The sequence below is a fragment of the Amphiprion ocellaris genome, chromosome 14 (genome assembly GCF_022539595.1).
Source record: "Amphiprion ocellaris isolate individual 3 ecotype Okinawa chromosome 14, ASM2253959v1, whole genome shotgun sequence".
In the NCBI taxonomy this organism is placed as follows: domain Eukaryota; kingdom Metazoa; phylum Chordata; class Actinopteri; family Pomacentridae; genus Amphiprion; species Amphiprion ocellaris.
This window is the reverse complement of record NC_072779.1, coordinates 17,779,100-17,799,388: the sequence shown is the minus strand read 5'-3', so window position 1 is coordinate 17,799,388 and position 20,289 is coordinate 17,779,100. Positions and strand designations below refer to the sequence as shown.

Here is a 20,289-nt window from a genome sequence, read left to right as displayed (position 1 = left end):
TAGGACCTAGGCTCATTAAGAAGAGCTAGTATTCTTGTCATGTGGGGACCAGTGCCTCATTTCTAAGTCACCAAGCAGCAGAATGTAGAGAGAGATGCATTCCAGGGCTTGAAGTAGCAAAGTCCCAGGACCTGTGCTCACTACTTCAACTGAAAAAACAATGTGCCAGAAGTACACAGAACATTTCTTCAAAGCACTGATGAGCTGCCCACTGCTACACATTTAGTGCAAGGCTTACAAGGCTGCTGTTTCGTGATGTTAATTTTGAACTGTCTATGTGCCTTTGCTTAAAGTCAGAGAGAAGAGAATTTTTTTAATGAACAATAAGCAACGGTTGGATGCATTCACTGAAAGGGGGACTGATTCTATGTCTGGATGTTTACGCTCTTTGCGTTCCTACTGTGTTTGATCGTTGGCACATAAGCAGTGAATTTAATGGACTTAATCACTGTTGCACAGATACCAAATTATTTAATTATGTGTGAACTGCAGTAATGTAACATGAGTGATTAAGCAATTTAATGCCTCTTTCACAAACAGCACTCCGAGACCAAGTCGTGTCATTTTTCTTTAATGTAGCTCTACTGTACATTCTCTCACACATGAGATAATGTAGTAGAACATGCCATCATGCCTTTCACTCTTGGTTGCCTTTACTGCACTCAAGGAATTTTAGCTCTTTTGGGGTATAAAAATGGTAAGAAAAGTCATGTGCTCCAGAATGATTAAAATGTCAAAGTGGTGGACAGTTCTCTGAGTAACTTCGGAGAGTAAGAGGAGAATGACAAGAGACTGTAAATGAGAGGCAGCAGAACAGTTTGAAGAGTCCGTCGTCATGCTAGCAGCTCTGTGAGGCTCACTGTGAAGAAAACTGTTAAGTAGATAAACACTGAGGTTTAAAATGCAACACACAGCTTTCCTCCCTTTCATTTTTCCTGTAGTCGCTTTAATGTTGTTGAAATTATCTTTTTCTCACTGACAGTATCAGCCTGTTCCAACTCCTCATTAACTCTACACTCAGATTACACTGAGATAAATACTCATACACCAGCTTTTCACAGTGCCATCGTTTTCACATTTGTTAAATGATTTGGATTTCTGCACTTCAGTAATGCACACACAGTCTTTTTTTTATTTTATTTTCATTATGAATGGGTCATCAAATCGAAACAGTCAGATGCATAATTTTATTGAAATTTCACCAACATTCTGTATGATGAATTTGGTGTCTTTGTTCAGGATCTGCACTAGAATCTGAAACATTGTTTAGTTTTGCTTGGAAGGTTTGAACTCTTTTTGAGCAGAAATGGCATTGTATCACTTGTGGGATATTATGCTGTTATATCTTGTGTAATCAAGGATTAAAATATGAGCTAGAGAGAGGCAATAGCCACACATTTAGGCTGGAAATATTTATTATCTGCCTTACAACTACCTCTTTTAGGCATGACCCAATAGAAAAGCTTTAAAAGGCTTTAAAATGTTTAATGTTCAACGTGTGGTTCAAACACAGCAGTTCAAACATGGCTCAAAAAAGTTATATTTTGTCCTGGTTGATTTTTTTAAAAAAAGCACATTTGAATGACTAAGACATGCCAGACATATGCCACTACATCACATATCTTCTGCATCTTGTCAACAGCACAACACAGACTTTGTGGTGTCACTGGTGTCTCTACAGCCTCCAAAATGTCTCCAAGTGGCAAAATTGTGCCAACTGCTTTTACTCACTTCTGTGACACTGGAACACATGCTGAAGCATCCTGATGTCTATGAAACCTTTTCACCATCTTTCAGATATATTTTGGGGTGTGCTTCTCTTGCTGCTGATCAGTGGCGGATCTACTGGGGTGGCATAGGGTGGCAACTGCCACCCCTAGAAGATGCCTTGCCACCCCGGCTGCCACCCCAGTTCTGAACGATCTAATTCAAAAATATGTATATGAAAGGTTGTGGCCGGCCGTAAAGAGCGAAAGTCCAGGAAAGGCGAATAACGAGTGAAACTCCGATGTCCGAGTGCTTTCGAATGCACCATGTAGACGTCACGTCCTGTACAGTCTATGCTGCTACAGATACGAGGCGACACGCCCCCCTGAGGGAGCTGCTCTTAGACCTCACTCATGTGGATGACAGCTGGTCTTCGGTGTGGCCGGAAAAACGTGACAGTAAGACGCTACTTAGACTGGGTTAGGCTACATGGTAATATAACTGTTCGCAATGTATTAAATGCTAACAGTGTCGAAATTCACATAAAGTGTTTGCTTGTGAGACGAGCCACGGTTTCCAGTGAGCCTGGGCCTTGCTAATTTTTAATTATGTAGCTAGCTAATGTTAGAGAACAGCCACAGAAGGATGGTGGGGGATCGTCTGTGGAAGTTTTTTTCTCTTATTTTGATAATTACATCCTGTGGTTCTGACAACAGACTGTAAGTTAAAAGAATCACACATTCACTCAGACTTTACATGACATTAAAGTGTAACCAAACCCCCAGTCACACCAGGTTTTCATGCACTGTTTGAAAACTACATCCTGCTTGTTTAATGCTGTTTTTTATAATTTTGGTGTCAAGATCATAACACCAACATTGATGTTTCATCATAGTACAGTCATATCATTTAGTTTACAGCTCAAAAAACGTTTGCATGTTACGTATCTCTTTAAAGGTTTAAATGGTACACATCAGATTGTATCATAGTTAATAATGAAAATTATCAAAGGAAAAAACATAGTTCAGTCAGTGTGATTCTTGTAGGAGACGGTAAAGAATGAAGAGGAAGGGAACCACCAGCAGCTTTTCCCAGCCTAAAAGAAGAGAGGAGGAAGAGCATCCCAGAGAGGAGATGGAGGAGGAAGAGTTCAGAGAGAGAGAAAGAAATGAAGGCATGCAGAGCTCAGACAGCGAAAGGTAAATCAGACTATCTCTGGTCCAACTGGTCAACATGGTATGAATATTGCTTTAGTATTATATATCTGAGGAAGAGGTACACCTGTCGCAATAATTACCTTTTTGGACAAATTATTATCTGATGTAGTTAGTCTTTTAATTTTAAGATGATAAGTAGATCCTTAATTCTTAAGAATATCCAAATATTGGAATTATAGAATTATTGTAAGAAATGTGTCAAATAAAGAGCATCAAAAAATACAACCACAAATCTAAGACAATAAATAAAATTATCTGGACTCTGACTGTTCTAGATTAATTGATAATGTAATCATTGAGGCAGGCCGAACATAAGCATAGATCACACAAATGCAGATTTCCCAAAACAGTGCATAAGAGAGACATTGTCTAGTCTTAATCTAATTTGTTGCTAAATTTAAGAAACATTTTTAACATATCTAGCATTTGGTTTCTTCAAAGTGTATAAGGTTGACTTTATTTCAGTTTAAATCTTTTCCTCTTTCTGCTAGACATATCAAATCACATATTGTGATTGACAGCTAATAAGAACAACTCATGTTTAGGATTGGCTGACAAATACAAATGATATTTAGTTATTTAACATACTTATCTCAGCAGTATTTGTGTCAGTTTGATAACGCCTGCTGGTTGGTTTCATCCAAATCCGTCATTCCATTTTTGAGTAATGTTGCTAACAGACAGACAGACAAACCAATGCCAATCATCACATGACTCTACCAAAGCTCCGCCTACTTGGCAGAGTGTGTGTGTGTGTGTGTATATATATATATATATATATATTCATATATATGCCACCCTCTAAAATGTATCTGCCACCCCTTTGCCACCCTATTAATTTTTCTCTAGATCCGCCCCTGCTGCTGATTATATTGCATGTGCTGAGCTGTATAAAAGCAAAGTCTCTATAGGCAAGTCTCTCCACTTGGTAGCCATCTTAGGAATGCCCAACATGGTGGCAGACCAGGTCTTTGTCTAAATGAATTTGGTAAGAGTCATATCTGCAATTTTAATGGCAATTGAAACTGGATGTATAGAATACCCAGTCAAATCTATTTTTTTTTTTTCAAAAATGCTTTAGAAAGTTACATTGATTTGCTCCACAATAAGGTTTATGAAACATTTTATACTTTCACATTGCATGAACACAGATCAAGGTCACACACTTGCATCAGTGCAACAATACAGATGATTGAAAGTTTGGCTGTAACAAAGCAGACTATTGTTTTTTGAGAGTCAAATGTCATCTTTGCCATTGCAGAGTTCTCTGACAGGTTGTATTCATTTTATTTTTTTAGTGAAAAGTCTCTCTCTTACAATGTCTCTCCCAAAAAGTGTCGTACACACTGAAAAGCAGGTCTCAGATGGAACCAAACCACCCATGCATAGCATCTATCCATGGTTGGAAAGGGAAGCTGATTGGCTGAAGACAATTCCGATTAACAATAAGAGCTCCTTCTACTACCAGTGAAATACGCATGGCAATGCTGATTAGCCTTCCAAACTGGCTCTATAAAAGCTCTACTGTGGTGAAAACCTAACAAAAAAGGTATCTAAAACTTCTGTTTTGTAGGCAGCAAATGTACGAAAAAAGCAAACCCAACAACACTGTGCTGGACATATGAAAATACTTTTCACGTGGAGAGGCGTTTTGTATTCATTTGACAAAGTTTGCAGAGAGTGAGCAGTGGACTTCACACAAAAGTATTCACAAATTAGGATAATTTCATGAAAAACCCTTTTGATTCTTTTCATCAATGGACCCTGACAGACTAAAGAATTATGAATAATTCAGAAATGGACATGTAATCAGACTTTATAGTTGACTCAACTGTAGAAAGCTCCTGCTGTTTTCTTTGCCGAGGCCAAAGTGGATAAAAAAATAGATTATCAGATACCAAATCCTGTATAAACAAAAGTAAAAGATGTGCACTGACTATGACAGAGGCAGAGATTACTAAGTAGCTGACAAGGTTTCCATAAGCAGACAGGCAAACAGTTTCTGGACTTTAACTGCTTGGAGTTCTCATGCCATTTGACATGGTTATGGTGGTGTTTTAATGTGATACTGCACCCTTATATGGTGGAAGGTTGCTGTGGTTTAAGTGTGTGTGAGTTTGTAATTAAACCAGCTCAAACTTACACTCTTTTTATTGTTGCAATGAATCCTTAATGCACAACGCAATTGCAGTAATGCTTCGTAATGATACATATTTATTTCAGGCAATCACTTGCTTATGATTCTTGCTATGTAGCGGGCAGCATGTGCTAATGTAAACTTGTGACTATCACCAGTTAATGTGGATGTGTTTCCTGAATCATCGGCAGACAGTGTAGACGAGATGTATGTTGGTAAAGCAAACCACCAGTTGAGCAGTTCAGTGGTACTGCGAAGAAGGTGCCCACATGATCTTTATGTCACAGAGACACTGTTTCCAATTCCGTCTTTATATCTATATATCTATTTTTAGCAAGCACATCTCGCACTGTTGTCTGTGCATCATATTGAAATGTATATGTATTTTAAATGAACTGGTGATGCTTGTTTTATTGCTGAGGTCTTTATCTCATCACACTTCACAGATGCACGTGGACATGATACTTGTGGAAATGATGAATCTGTGAATGGCAATATCTGCAGCACAAGTAGTGGAATATGTAAACAGAAATCACCAGACAACATGATCATCAGGTAGCAACAAGCACTTGTTAAGTTTATTATATTCATACATCCATGTTCTCCACTGATGTCTACCACTGTTACTATCTTTGTTTAGCATCTTGTTAGTATCGGTCCTATTAGTGGTAAAACTGATGCTAATGGGAATATTACTGTGTTCACGATGCCTGCAAATGTGTTTGCTGATTTCTGTGTTAATCCATCCAATCTGTGTTGAGACATTTCATTTTGAACCACAAATACTGACCTGCTGTTTGGGTATGCAGGAGGAAAAGCAAGATAATTACCAAAACCATTAGAATACATCCTCTGTGGAACATGAATGTCTGTAACCTAATTTCAGATTTGTGTAAATGATGAACTTGACCAGGCAGTGGTAGTAGAGGTAAAAATAAATATCTTTAATATTCAACCTCTGGATATCATGGCTGCACAAAATTTCACGACAATCAATGCAGCACTCCTTGAAATATTTTTTGTATGGAGCAAAGCAATGAACTGACTGACCAACGCTGTTACTGGCGTGGTTAAAATAGATAAATTAACATTGTAGAGATACTCAGCCTGTGAAGATGGAATTCCACAATCCAATAACAATGGAAAAGCCTAATGTACCTATATAATATTTTTTTCAAAGATCAAATATGTGCTGTGGACGCCCTGAGACTGCTCAACAACTGCACAGAAAGTATTAACTCTTTTAGAGATATAACAGCATGCTCTTCTGCATAAGACCATTAATCTACACTCATTTGTCACATTGCCCTCAGTCATAGCTGCCACTGAACATTATGGCTTAGACTTCGGTCAGTGTAGTCAATAATTGTAAGCTTGCTTTTCACAATTTATCTTCGTGAATACTGGCAAAAAGTGACACAGAGCATAAAATGGTTCCAGAAAAATGGCTCATCACATTTAATTGGTTCTTGCAGGTGTTAAGGATCACTGTTTTTCTCTCTAAAATAATTATAGTCCAAATAAAATCATGTTCACTTTGACCCTCCATCCAGTTCTGCATAAATGTGAGGGTATAGTCCGGTAAACCACAAACAATATATTCATTACATAGTAGAGTGAGAATGATACTTCAGGAGCAGTGAATGGGTAATTGAGAGGAAGAGAAGCATATCACTTATTTGCTGCCTTGGGTTCTCACCTTTGCTGTCTTTGAGCGTGAGTTACCTCTTCAGCATTTTTGTGTCAAGATGCAAATGTAACTGCTATCTCACTGTGAAAGCTGACACAACATTCACAGTGTATGTACACACTTTAAAGGCTTGAATACTCATTTACACGCACAGGAACACAGGCTCTCACATGCCCGGGTCTCTTGAGAATGCTCTTTATGTTCTTCGGATGTGGGTATTGCGCTTGGCCTCTTGCTCCTGCCGGCCCTGCTAGTGGTACTTAGCTCCAGCGGAGGAGGAGAGATGCGCATCGTTGAGGAAAATACACACTGGAAAATGGGGGCAAAGGGCTGACTTGAACCACAGTTCAAAGCAGACCCTAAGAGAGGCCTTGATATCCTGCATGCTATAGCAAGCACAGGGCATAATTTTGATCTATGTTTTTCTCCATGTGACATGAAGGATTAAAAGCATTCAAGTGAACCATCCATGACTGAAGATAACTTCCAGTGCTTTTAGGTATGACGGATGGGTCCTGCCTCAGCATGGCACAGCTTCAGTCAGTCTGATGGGTTTGTGACTTGAATGGGCCAAAAGTGTAAAGGTCTCTTACCCTTTAACCTGATGGTGAGGCAAGCAGTAGCTGTGTAATAACAGGAAGTAGCTTGAGTGGGATTCAACTGATGGGTTCAGAAAACCTTGTCCCACGGGATTGTCTTGAGGTCAGCTGGATATGGAAGCATCTGTAAATGCCTAGATGTGCCCATGCAACCTTTAATAAAATATCTGGACTACAGAGATGGCAATATTTAACTGTCCTTAATAATTTAATTGGTTAAAAATACATTAACTGATAAGGCAGAGAATGAGTGACATGCAAAGGCAGAAATTATATTGTAGGTTAAATGTAGCACCTACTTGCACCACCAGTGGAGTCTCTCACGCTAAAATAAGATGGAGTTACAGGTGTGTTTGCTGATCGCCCGTAAAGGTTGCATTAAACAAGCAGACCTCTTGGCTGTCTAACTGCTAGTTATGGCAGTCATATTGATGAATTCTGCAGCACTGAGATCTAAAAAAGATGGCTGTCAAAGGCTAAACTAGGGCTTTCAAATGTGAACACAGGAAAGTTGCTTATCAGCAGACAATGGCGTTCAAGAGCAGCAGGACTCAGATTACATACTTCTATCTATATTGAAACTAAAGAGATGAAGTGTAGTAACGATGCTTTGCTCTAAATATGAGTATATTTTTTAGGTTGCAGCAAATAGGGATTTCACAAACTGATAAGGTTGATGCAACACTATTTGTGGACATCTGCTGAGCAGCTGTTTCCAGCAGCTGGACGAACATTAACAACACTGAGCACGTCAGTCCATCACGTAGATAAGGTATAAGGATTATTTTGATATGATAACCACTGTGAAGAGATTGGTATGATTGCAGGTTATTTATTGTGGAAGACAGCAGCTTGTTTGCAGTATTATATTAATATAGGGTTGGGGGGGGGGTCTTTTTGAATAGCAGTTTTAATTGAAATCATTATTTTTTTGCTATTTAAAGAGTGTTTTTGTTTTTCTGTTGCTTTAAAAGAAAGATTAATATGTCCCATACAGTCTATGATATGTCCACATGACGTTTATTATTATTTGTTTGGAAGACTTACCAATAGAAAAGAAATCAGTCAACACCTTGACTGAGATTTCTATTTTACAACTACAGTGTGCCATTGTGACACAGATTCAGACTTCTAGGGTTCATATGAAACAAACCTAAGGAACCAATCCTGTCAACTTGAAGTTTGTGGATTTCATATTCTTCCTCCTCAGAATCAGCTTCAGGTTCAAAAATGCATGATTGACTTGATCCAATGTAACAAATTTGCCATTGTGTAAAGTAGAATCGAGTAGTTTTGCAGTATTTAAACAGAGTCGTGAACTGGTGTGCTTGAGCTGCAGTGAAGGGGAGTGGTGAATGGAGGGAAAGACAATTACCTCATACATATGCACATTATAAATGAAGCAAAATTGTTGAGAGAGAATTTGTTTCATTGAAAACAAATGAACAACAACAACAAAAAAGACTAAATGTGTCATTGTGATACACAGAAATGAGCATAAGAGATTCAACTAATGCTTAAACTTTAATTTACCATTCAAATAACCTGGTGTTTAGTTTAAATGTTCTTCAAATTCTTGGTAACCGAGTCAATTTTGTGATTATCACTGGTACAAAAAAAAAGAAAGTTTTATCAGTGCATGGTAAAAGGTCCGCTGTATTTCATGCACGTCAGCTAATCAGTGATTAATATGCCAGACTGTCGGTTATGAAAATTGTTTAAAATTTGCATCTCAAATTTGGACATTCAAAATGTATGGTCATGGACAATTATGGAGTAACTTCATAACTATTTTAGCATAATTACAGTAATTACAGCCAAAAAGAATTAACACAAAACAATATCTCGCTGACAAAGTCTCAGGATATATTAACAACTGACAGAGTGCTACTCTTTGCTCTGTTGCATTGCTTACACAAATGCAAATTGAATCAGTACACCCCACACAATTATGCATCAGCCTTAAACTTAAGTTCAGCTTATCTAATTAGTCTCTCTCACTCTTAACAGCAGGTTGGAGGTACAGGAGTTGCAAGAGCATGAAGACACACAATTGTCCGCTCCAGTGCACTCTTCCAATACGCTCTTTGGCGAAAGAACTGGCATGAGTAACTTTTCTGAGTTTATCAGCTCTGATGCCATGCTTAAGTCGCTGCTAATTTTAGCCTTCTCTGCTTTCTAGGGAGCGAGAAACAGCCGATATTATCAATAACATCTAACCTTAAAGCTGGACAGGAACTGTTGAGATAGAAGCAGGCCGTATGAAGCTTTCGGTGCTGCATGTATGAACTATGGCACATTGGCTTACAGACAGCTGTTGCTTTTCTATTGTCTACAAATCAATTGCTGAAATACCAAAGGGAAATAGTGAAATTATTACAGCGTGCTGGAAAGTGGAGGTCTACTTGTCCAAATAGTTAACTATTACAGAACCCATAATTTTGGTGCTTTTAGCTGAGGGGATATCCTTTTTTCCCATTCATAGGTATTTTCTGATCTCAGTAACATTGGTTCAGTTGTTACTTAGGCATTACAACATTTCTACTCTCCACGCAATTTTAACTCAGGGTAAGGGGCTCCATTTTCTAATTTATTAGTCTATTAGACTTGCTTGCCATTTCCCTTCGCTGTTGTAGTGAAAGATGACATAACTGGCACCTTCAAGACCTATTTGCTGCTGGATATTTCTCCTGTGACAGGCACTGGGCTTCTCAGAATTGTCGTGTAGTGCTGGCTTTCTATCTATCAATTATTAATGTGTCTATGTTCTGCTGGAGACCCTCTTACTTGAGGGATGTGCTGTCTCAGTATTATGGTTATTATCTGCTTTTTGACTCAATGAAGTGGTTTGCTATTCAGGGGAGTCACCTAGAGTTGGGCGAGAGAGACCTGAGACCATGTGGTAATTGACAACGCAATAAAGATGAGGCAAGGAAGATGATAAATTGAAGATGTTAAATTGAATCAATAACTCCATACATATCTCATGAGCAGCCTGACTTATAATTCAGTTTTACAGATCATATTCCCTTAACAGTGTCATAGACTGGCATCAGCTGTGGTAACTTATGAGCTTGTTTTAAAGTTAAAACGTCTTAATACCAGCCTGTGACACCTCTATAAATCTCATAATTGTGACCCACTCCCATTAATAAGAAACATGTTGCGTCCAATGACATTATGTATTTGTCAGGGATCTGATGTTACAGACGCTGGGAAGAAAGAAATTTATGTACTTCATGTATCTAGAGTTAAATGAAAAATGTAAAGAAGTAACAACAAAACAAGACTAAAACATCTCTAATTTTGTGTCTTTATTTTAAGTTTGCCTTAAACATACACTGTAAAATATCCTAATGTAATATAACAACAACAGCAGCAACAACAACAATAATAATATATTTATATAGGATCTGGTACTTGGATTTTCCATTCTGAAACAGGTATTGAAAAAAAAAAAACAGTGGTTATTTGATTTTCGTTTTAAAATACAAAAATTAAAATTGAAATACAAGGCATTTTTCCTTTTCACGATCAAAAAGGAATATACGATTTTTTTTAAAAAATGCTTTGATGATATCTTTTTCAAAGAAAACCTTACTGTAGTGTTTTTCACGGCCTACTTTACATTATTTCATCATATGGCACGTTTCTACAACATGTTATAAAATCGCTTTTTTTTTTCGACATAGTATAGTAAGGCGTTTTTTTGCACCAAAATTCATGATGATTTTTTTTTCAAAGAAAACCTTTCCGGAGTGTTTTTCATGGCCTCCTTTACATTATTTCATCATATGGCATGTTTTTACAACATGTTTGTAAAATCGCATTTTTTTTTTGACATAGTATAGTTAGGCGTTTTGTTGCGCCAAAATGCATGATTTTTTTTCAAAGAAAACCTTTCTGGAGTGTTTTTGACGGCCTCCTTTACATTATTTCATCATATGGCATGTTTTTACATGTTTGAAAAATCGCATTTTTTTTCCAACATAGTATAGTTAGGCGTTTTGTTGCGCCAAAATGCATGATTTTTTTTCAAAGAAAACCTTTCTGGAGTGTTTTTGACGGCCTCCTTTACATTATTTCATCATAAGGCATGTTTTTACAACATGTTTGAAAAATCGCATTTTTTTTTTCGACATAGTATAGTTAGGCGTTTTGTTGCGCCAAAATGCATGATTTTTTTTCAAAGAAAACCTTTCTGGAGTGTTTTTGACGGCCTCCTTTAGATTATTTCATCATATGGCATGTTTTTACAACATGTTTGAAAGATCGCATTTTTTTTTTCAACATAGTATAGGTAGGCCTTTTGTTGCGCCAAAATGCATGATTTTTTTTCAAAGAAAACCTTTCTGGAGTGTTTTTGACAGCCTCCTTTACATTATTTCATCATATGGCATGTTTTTACAACATGTTTGAAAAATCGCATTTTTTTTTTCGACATAGTATAGTAAGGCGTTTTGTTGCGCCAAAATGCATGATGATTTTTTTGTCAAAGAAAACCTTTCCGGAGTGTTTTTCATGGCCTCCTTTACATTATTTCATCATATGGCATGTTTTTACAACATGTTTGAAAAATCACATTTTTTTTTCAACATAGTATAGTAAGGTGTTTTTTTGCGCCAAAATTCATGATGATTTTTTTTTCAAAGAAAACCTGTCTGAAGTGTTTTTCACGGCCTCCTTTACATTATTTCATCATATGGCACGTTTTTACAACGTTTGAAAAACTGCATTTTTTTTCGATATAGTATAGTAAGGCGTTTTTTTTTTTAACCAAAATTCACGATGATTTTTTTTCAAAGAAAACCTTTCTGGAGTGTTTTTCATGGCCTCCTTTACATTATTTCATCATATGGCATGTTTTTACAACATGTTTGAAAAATCGCATTTTTTTTCGACATAGTATAGTAAGGCGTTTTTTTGCACCAAAATTCATGATGATTTTTTTTTTTTTTAAAGAAAACCTTTCTGGAGTGTTTTTCACGGCCTCCTTTACATTATTTCATCATATGGCACGTTTTTACAACATGTTCGAAAAATCGCATGTTTTTTCAACATGGTATAGTTAGGCGTTTTGTTGCGCCAAAATGCATGCTTTTTTTTCAAAGAAAACCTTTCTGGAGTGTTTTTCACGGCCTCCTTTACATTATTTCATCATATGGCATGTTTTTACAACATGTTCGAAAAATCGCATTTTTTTTTTCGACATAGTATAGTAAGGCGTTTTTTTGCGCCAAAATTCATGATGATTTTTTTTTTCAAAGAAAATCTTTCCGGAGTGTTTTTCATGGCCTCCTTTACATTATTTCATCATATGGCACGTTTTTACAACATGTTCGAAAAATCGCATGTTTTTTCGATATAGTATAGTAAGGCGTTTTTTTTTTGCGCCAAAATCCATGATTTTTTTTCAAAGAAAACCTTTCTGGAGTGTTTTTCACGGCCTCCTTTACATTATTTCATCATATGGCATGTTTTTACAACATGTTTGAAAAATCACATTTTTTTTTTTGACATAGTATAGTTAGGCGTTTTGTTGCGGCAAAATGCATATTTTTTTTCAAAGAAAACCTTTCTGGAGTGTTTTTGACGGCCTCCTTTACATTATTTCATCATATGGCACGTTTTTACAACATGTTTGAAAAATCGCATTTTTTTTTCGACATAGTATAGTAAGGCGTTTTTTTGCACCAAAATTCATGATGATTTTTTTTTCAAAGAAAACCTTTCCGGAGTGTTTTTCATGGCCTCCTTTACATTATTTCATCATATGGCACATTTTTACAACATGTTCGAAAAATTGCATGTTTTTTCGATATAGTATAGTAAGGCGTTTTTTTTTCACCAAAATCCATGATTTTTTTTTCAAAGAAAACCTTTCTGGAGTGTTTTTCACGGCCTCCTTTACATTATTTCATCATATGGCATGTTTTTACAACATGTTTGAAAAATCGCATTTTTTTTTGACATAGTATAGTAAGGCGTTTTTTTGCGCCAAAATTCATGATGTTTTTTTTCAAAGAAAACCTTTCTGGAGTGTTTTTCACGGCCTCCTTTACATTATTTCATCATATGGCACGTTTTTACAACATGTTGAAAAATCTGCATTTTTTTTTCGACATAGTATAGTAAGGCATTTTTTTTGCGCCAAAATTCATGATGATTTTTTTTTTCAAAGAAAACCTTTCTGGAGTGTTTTTCACGGCCTCCTTTACATTATTTCATCATATGGCACGTTTTTACAACAGTTTGAAAAATCTGCATTTTTTTTCGACATAGTATAGTAAGGCATTTTTTTTGCGCCAAAATTCATGATGATTTTTTTTTCCAAGAAAACCTTTCTGGAGTGTTTTTCACCGCCTCCTTTACATTATTTCATCATATGGCACGTTTTTACAACATGTTTTAAAATTTGCATTTTTGTTCGACATAGTATAGTAAGGCATTTTTTTGCGCCAAAATTCATGATGATTTTTTTTTCAAAGAAAACCTTTCTGTATGTTTTTTCACGGCCTCCTTTACATTATTTCATCATATGGCATGTTTTTACAACATGTTGAAAAATCGCATTTATTTTTCGACATAGTATACTATGGCGTTTTTTTTGCGCCAAAATTGATGATCCTTTTTTTTTTTAACAAAGAAAACCATTCTGGAGTGTTTTTCATGGCCTCCTTACATTATTTCATCATATGGCACGCTTTTACAACATGTTTGAAAATTTGCATTTTTTTTGACATAGTATAGTAAGGCGTTTTTTTTGCGCCGAAATTCATGATGTTTTTTTTTCAAAGAAAACCTTTCTGGAGTGTTTTTCACGTCCTCCTTTACATTATTTCATCATATGGCATGTTTTTACAACATGTTTGAAAAATCGCATTTTTTTTTGACATAGTATAGTAAGGCGTTTTTTTGTGCCAAATTCATGATTTTTTTTTCAAAGAAAACCTTTCTGGAGTGTTTTTCACGGCCTCCTTTACATTATTTCATCATATGGCACGTTTTTACAACATGTTTGAAAATTTGCATTTTTTTTCGACATAGTATAGTAAGGCGTTTTTTTTTGCGCCAAAATTCATGATGTTTTTTTTTCAAAGAAAACCTTTCTGGAGTGTTTTTCACGCCTCCTTTACATTATTTCATCATATGGCACGTTTTTACAACATGTTTGAAAAATCGCATTTTTTTTCGACATAGTATAGTAAGGCGTTTTTTTTGCGCCAAATTCATGATGTTTTTTTTTTCAAAGAGAACCTTTCTGGAGTGTTTTTCTCTGCCTCCTTTACATTATTTCATCATATGGCATGTTTTTACAACATGTTGAAAAATCGCATTTATTTTTCGACATAGTATACTATGGCGTTTTTTTGCGCCAAAATTCATGATCCTTTTTTTTTTTTTACAAAGAAAACCATTCTGGAGTGTTTTTCACGGCCTCCTTTACGTTATTTCATCATATGGCACGTTTTTACAACATGTTTGAAAATTTGCATTTTTTTTGACATAGTATAGTAAGGCGTTTTTTTTTTGCGCCAAAATTCATGATGATTTTTTTTTCAAAGAAAACCTTACCATGGTGTTTTTCACGGTCTCTTTTACATTATTTCATCATATGGCACGTTTTTACAACATGTTTGAAAAATCGCATTTTTTTTCGACATAGTATAGTAAGGCGTTTTTTTGCGCCAAAATTCATGATGATTTTTTTTTCAAAGAAAACCGTTCTGGAGTGTTTTTCACGGCCTCCTTTACATTATTTCATCATATGGCACGTTTTTACAACATGTGTGAGAATTTGCATTTTTTTCGACATAGTATAATAAGGCGTTTTTTTGCGCCGAAATTCATGATGATTTTTTTTTTCAAAGAAAGCCTTACCATAGTGGTTTTCACTGGCTGTTTTACATTATTTCATCATATGGCATGTTTTTATAACATGTTGAAAAATCACTTTTATTTTTCAACATAGTATACTATGGCGTTTTTTTGCGCCAAAATTCATGATGATTTTTTTTTTACAACGAAAACCGTTCTGGAGTGTTTTTCACAGCCTCCTTTACATTATTTCATCATATGGCACGTTTTTACAACATGTTTGAAAAATCGCATTTTTTTTCGACATAGTATAGTAAGGCGTTTTTTTGCGCCAAATTCATGATTTTTTTTTCCAAAGAAAACCTTTCTGGAGTGTTTTTCACATCCTCCTTTACATTATTTCATCATATGGCACGTTTCTACAAAATGTTTGAAAATTTGCATTTTTTTTGACATAGTATAGTAAGGTGTTTTTTTTGCGCCGAAAATTCATGATGATTTTTTTTTCAAAGAAAACCTTTCTGGAGTGTTTTTCACTGCCTCCTTTACATTATTTCATCATATGGCACGTTTTTACAACATGTTGAAAAATCGCATTTATTTTTCGACATAGTATACTATGGCGTTTTTTTGCGACAAAATTCATGATGATCTTTTTTTCAAAGAAAGCCTTACCATAGTGTTTTTCACTGCCTCCTTTACATTATTTCATCATATGGCATGTTTTTACAACATGTTGAAAAATCGCATTTTTTTTTCGACATAGTATACTATGGCGTTTTTTTTGCGCCAAAATTCATGATGATTTTTTTTTCAAAGAAAACCTTACCATGGTGTTTTTCACGGCCTCTTTTACATTATTTCATCATATGGCACGTTTTTACAACATGTTTGAAAAATCGCATTTTTTTTCGACATAGTATAGTAAGGCGTTTTTTTTGCGCCAAAATTCATGATGATTTTTTTTTTCAAAGAAAACCGTTCTGGAGTGTTTTTCACGGCCTCCTTTACATTATTTCATCATATGGCACGTTTTTACAACATGTGTGAAAAATTGCTTTTTTTTTCGACATAGTATAGTAAGGCGTTTTTTTGCGCCAAAATTCATGATGATTTTTTTTTTCAAAGAAAACCTTTCTGGAGTGTTTTTCACAGCCTCCTTTACATTATTTCATCATATGGCACGTTTTTACAACATGTTTGAAAAATTGCATTTTTTTTTCAACATAGTATAGTAAGGCGTTTTTTTTGCGCCAAAATTCATGATGATTTTTTTTTTCAAAGAAAACCTTTCTGGAGTGTTTTTCACGTCCTCCTTTACATTATTTCATCATATGGCACGTTTTTACAAAATGTTTGAAAATTTGCATTTTTTTTCGACATAGTATACTATGGCATTTTTTTGCGCCAAAATTCATGATGATTTCTTTTTCAAAGAAAGTCAAAGACTCGAGGAACTCGTGGAGACTCGTTTAAAGTTCAAAGTTGAAGCCGAAAGTTAACAAAGAAAGTTGAAAACCACCTTCTGATCCCTGAAATCTTAGAGTTTTCACACAAAGAACATGTCAAACTGGTTCCATAGTAGAACCCTCATTGTAAGAGTACGGTGCATAGACTGGATATCATTTTTTTGCGCTAGTTTTCATGGTCAAAATGAGAGATCAGGTGGCCGATCTTAAAATAAATCAATATTGATATTTTTTATAGAGCTTTGAAGTTTTGCAAAGCCAGGGGGCGGGGCTCCTGCTTTTAATGCACTTCATATGCAGCTTTAGTGTCAGATATAATGTGTACCATGCACTCCAGATGTTGGTGGAGTTTATTTCTGTGTTGACCAGAGAAGAGAGTTAGCATCTGGTAAATATTAGTTTTAATGTTAGAGATGCTAACCGAGCTAGCTGCTCAGTTGGAGCCTGATTAAAACTGATTAAAACTTGTTAGCATTAAGCTAATGATGTTTGTGTTGAGTTTCATGTAAACAGCTGAAGTGTGTTTTGTTACTGTAATGTAGTGCATTTAGTTGATTAAACTGTCAGTGGAGACGCTGGTTCACATTAATGTAACATTTACAAAACCTAAATGTGATTAAAACAGTAAGGTTAAGGTTCTGTGTTGTCAGTAGTCCTGAATATCTGCTGAGTCTCTGAAGTTAAACTGGAGAAAACAGTTAATCTACTGTCTAACGGTTAACTTTGTTTAATCTCTGTTTAAACACGTGTGCAATTTTTTTTATATATGTACTTGTTTATTTGTTATCTTTCTTCCTGCTGGGGCCTCTTGCCAGGTCATCATTGTAAATGAGAAATTGTTCTCAATTGATCTTACCTGGTAAAATAAAGAATAAAAAAAAAGACTGATTTAAATGTTGTAGTACATCTTATTGCAGATTAGAAAAATAACCTCCCAGAATATGACCAAAGTAATGATGACCACTACAGTTCAGAAAACGTCAGAGAATAGCATGTCGCTCAAATAACATCATAGTATAGCCTGTTGCTCTAAAAACATTATAGTTTAGCCTTAGTCCACAAAACGTTGTTCTGTCCCGGCTGTCTGAAGTAGGTGAGGAGCAACACAAAAACAGTCCAAACGCTGGTTTCCAGAGGGTTAGACGAGTATTTATTTGAAAGAGTAAGTTTACAACAACACAACATGTGAGGGGGTTAAAAGCAAATGGGTGTTAGTAAAATAAAAATAAATAAACAGAACTAAAAGTGAACTTCATGTTGACATTGATGGGCATTCCAACCAGGAACAAAGTAAAAGATAATCAATACGAAAAAAACCTCTTCCTGTTCACCTCTTAAAACCCAAAAACACACCGCAGTAGCACCCTAAACTAAAACTACCAATGGGTTCCCTGTTTTCCTTTGTGAACAATTCAAAGGTCCCTCTCTATCTCCCCACACATCCACCAACCACTGGAACACATCTCCAAAGTTCTGCCGGGCCAGCTCAGCTTCCCCTCAGAAGAAGTGCTGCCACCTGCCAGATGAAGGAGCCTTTTGAGAGGCAGCTGGCATCGTGATTGGACTGTACTTTGGTCTGTTCCAATCCAGCTTCAGCTCCAGAGACGGCAGGCGGGACGAGTCAACGGAGGCCGGGTGGACGAAGACATGCAGCTGAGTACAATCCAGAAAACAACAGAGGAGGAGTGCAGTGGCCCAGAGCCAGAACAAACAGAGTAGCATCGTATGTCTCTTAGAAAACATCATAGTATAGCCTTTGGTATGAAAAAACGCCATCATATACATTGTATATTGTACAAATAACAAGTCAAAGGAAAGAGACATACATTGTAGAATTGTAGTAATTGTGGGCTGACTGATTTACTGATTATCAGTATTTTATTTTTTACTGATTTACGGTAATAAATACATTTAAAAATGGCGCTACTTTGGCTCTGAACCTTTATCTACCTGTGGTCGCTCTGTCTTCTGGAGTGATTTGATTGGTTATACGTCACGAATAAAACTCCTTAAACGGTAACATCTGTAAACAAAACAAAAACGTATCAACAAAGTTTTCTGTTAGAGTTTGTGTTCTTCTAAGTTTAACTCCAAGATTTTAAATACTTTCATTTACTGCAAATGAATATCTACTCCAAATGTCTCACTAATAATCATTATCAGCCTTAAAAACCCACAAAACACCCCTCTATACTCGACCACACTTAGTACAGTCCGGTTCCCCCTTCTATAAATCTGCTTGGAATCTTCCACTTCCTGTTTGTCAAAGTGGCCTTCTACCTGGACAGGTTTTGTTGGAGCTCATGCAACAAACATTTTGGGTAACTGCACTTTAATATGGATGGATGACACTGAATTAGAGTCTGTTTTAATGAGACTGAGTTAAGATGTGTAGCTCTGTCATTAAATAGTAAATTATTTCTCAGAATTCACAGAGAAAAGTCTGAAATGTTTGCTAGGTTAGCGTCCCACATGTTCTTTGGCTCAGCTAAAGCTAACTCTCTCCAACTTCTGGATCTCTTGAGTTGCTTGTTGTTAAAATATCTTGCTAGAGGTGCTGAAGCTCAGAAAGTCTGAGATGTTTGTTCAAAATAAGCTCATTCTCAAGTCTTATCTGAACTGTCCTCTTTTGTTTGAACTTTCCCTAAACTTAGGAGTTAATGACAGAGCAGCACATCCAGACTCAGTCTCATTTATGTAGAGATTAAACTTCAGTGTCATTCATTGATGTTAAAGTGCAGTTTTTCAAATGTTTGTTGCACATGCTCCCGACCAAACCAGTCCAGGTGGAAGACGATGTGAAGAGAAAGCTCCAGAGGATGAATATCACACATTTACGTTGGAAATAAATGTCCTTTAATTAGACATTGTCATGCAAAAGTTGGATTTCCCTTTAATGATGTTTAAATCTTTGTGTTTTGTTGATGTTGGTTTCTAAATATTTTTTGACACTCGGCCCCAAAGATTAAAACCTTCTACGGCTCACAAGCTGCAACAATTCACACATTATCAACTATCTTTCTGACTAAACTAAGATAAAAAGTGAAAAACTGTCTGATTCCTGCATCATGAATGTAAATCTTTTTGTTTTTTATGACAGTAAACTGAATATATTTGGGTTTAACATTTTATAAACCAAAACAAGAAATGAATTACTGGAGAAAACTATCAACAGATTAATGGACAAAGAAAATGTGTTTTCCAACATATATGGCTGAATTACTCCAACATTAAAAGATACATACAATTTGAATTCAATTTTATTTATATAATGCCAATTACAGGTCAAATTGTCTCAAGACGCTTTATTTTTATATTTTTTGTCATATTTAAAATATGACAAAGTAAGAAATTTAAACCTCTTGACTAATCCAATTTATTATTTGGTTTTTAAGAGACTAATCGACAACTAAAATAACTTTCTCCACTAAAACTAATAAACATGAGGTCAAATAGAAGGAACAGTTTTAAATACTGCAGTCCCACGATGACAAGAATAAAGTTTGTCAATAAAAATTAAATCTGCTGGTGGATTCCATTAAAGTCCTAATAAATGATAATAAAGTGTGATACTAAAGGTTTGTGGTGCTAAAAATGTCAAAGTAAAGATATCAAGTTGAACATATGGATGGAGGCTGATAAAAGTTGACCT

General features: G+C 35.8%; 1 long non-coding RNA gene across 4 annotated transcripts in view; it reads left to right on the top strand.

Moving 5' to 3' along the window:
* The first annotated feature begins 1,905 nt into the window (after positions 1-1,905).
* Positions 1,906-20,289, top strand: part of LOC129350564 (uncharacterized) — a 35,742-nt gene continuing 17,358 nt past the window's right edge. The window contains exons 1-3 of one of the 4 annotated variants that reach the window (XR_008604005.1): positions 1,906-2,165; positions 2,754-2,906; positions 18,056-18,559. This is a non-coding gene — a long non-coding RNA (uncharacterized LOC129350564). Of the gene's footprint in view, positions 2,200-2,224; positions 2,427-2,753; positions 2,907-18,055; positions 18,560-20,289 lie in introns of those variants that run through there. The other 3 variants (XR_008604004.1, XR_008604006.1, XR_008604003.1) reach the window with 3 other exon arrangements.